This window comes from Penaeus monodon, chromosome 21 (genome assembly GCF_015228065.2).
Source record: "Penaeus monodon isolate SGIC_2016 chromosome 21, NSTDA_Pmon_1, whole genome shotgun sequence".
Lineage (NCBI taxonomy): Eukaryota > Metazoa > Arthropoda > Malacostraca > Decapoda > Penaeidae > Penaeus > Penaeus monodon.
The window spans coordinates 35,436,520-35,436,756 of NC_051406.1; positions in this window are offsets into that span (position 1 = coordinate 35,436,520).

The following is a 237-nucleotide window of genomic DNA, read 5'->3' on the forward strand; positions in this document are numbered from 1 at the left end:
ACATTATAGTTTATTATATCAAGGACAACCTCATATATTATCTCTGAGTAAACCCCGCACCTCTCCCCCCAGCGTTGGCCTCCTGTTCTCCCACCTAGTTCTCTCCTCTTCCCACACACACGCTCAGGGCCCTCCCCTCCCCTCTTGTTCTCTTTCCTCCTCTCCTTCGCGCGCTCCCACTCATTACAGCCTTAAAGGAGCGCTTCTGTGTTCGTACTTTCCTCTTCATCGTCAAGG